Below are 1,370 nucleotides of genomic sequence, written 5' to 3' on the forward strand. Positions count from 1 at the left end.
ATATAGCAAAATAAAGTAGGAATACAGTGAGATTTTCCAGCCTAATGCAAACAACTATGGAAATTCAGATTATTCTGCAGAAATGCTGTACCTGGATAGATATCTTTAACAAGCCTGTAAAAGTGTGTTTGGTTTCTGAAGCTCCTGGAAGATGGTGATTTCATTATGAAGGCTTCATAAATAATTCATAATTCCTTAGTTAAAATAAGTTTGAATCTGAAGAATTGGCATCATAAAATTGGTAGAAACCTGTGTGGCAGCAGAATGCCAGTGCTAATAATTGTTCTAGAATCAACAGTGCTGTCATGGATCTTTTGTAAAGGACATGCAGTACTTAATAGATTCCATCTATTTGGCTAGAATGAAAAGGTTCTCTGATCTCTAAAGTTAAAGCATATGAACTCTTCCCCACTAGATATTCATCTTTAAGTCATCACCTAGCATCATTTAGGTAATAGAAAGCCTGATGTCAGTATTATTATATCAGTACAATGATGCCTGAATGATTCAAGGAGGCATTATAAATAATTAATGAGGAAATCATAGATAGTGTCTTCCCTATGCCTCATTAGATGCTCTTAACTAGGTGTCATCTTTGCTAGACAGGCCACTAATCCTAGTAGGGAAGTTAGCTTTAGTTTCATTCTAGGGAAATCTGCGACCAACATCCAGTGAGATGTGAGGCATTGGGCATGGTGGGGGAGAGGGAATGAATACCGCCATATGATAGTCAGCAAACTATAGTGTTATTTTGACAGCGAATAAACCATAACATTGAAAAGAGCTTCAACTTCACTCCTGGGGAGTAAAACATCTTCAGTTAAAGGATCTAGTCCTATTTAATAATCATTGGTCTGGATTATAAGGAGGTTTTCTGAGCTGAAATTGTAACTACTGTATATAGAATATGACTATTACAGTTATACACTGACAAGGCAAGAAAGGTACACAGCAAGATGGCTGACTTCACAGGATATTAGAGACATCACATCCCTCTTTTTTGCAAACAGGAACCATACATTCTATTTTTAAAAATCAACTGATGATGGTCACAAGCATGACAGAGGATACAATGCCATCATTCGGATGCATGGACAGCCTGTTTTGGTGTATGTTTTGGGAGCAGAGAAGTTAAAATGTGTCTTTCTGTTCCCTTAAAATATGGGAAAAAATACCTTCGAGACTGCCTTCTGCCACAGATTACCTCCCATCGGCCAGTACGCTCCCACAGGGTGGGTCTCCTCAGGGTGCCGTCGGCCAGACAGTGCCGGCTGGCGACCCCAAGGGGGAGGGCCTTCTCTGTGGGAGCTCCCACCCTCTGGAATGAGCTGCCCCCAGAGATCAGGGTGATCCCTGATCTCCCTTCCTTC

The sequence above is a fragment of the Protobothrops mucrosquamatus genome, unplaced genomic scaffold (genome assembly GCF_001527695.2).
Source record: "Protobothrops mucrosquamatus isolate PMUCROS unplaced genomic scaffold, P.Mucros_1.0 scaffold_283, whole genome shotgun sequence".
Lineage (NCBI taxonomy): Eukaryota > Metazoa > Chordata > Lepidosauria > Squamata > Viperidae > Protobothrops > Protobothrops mucrosquamatus.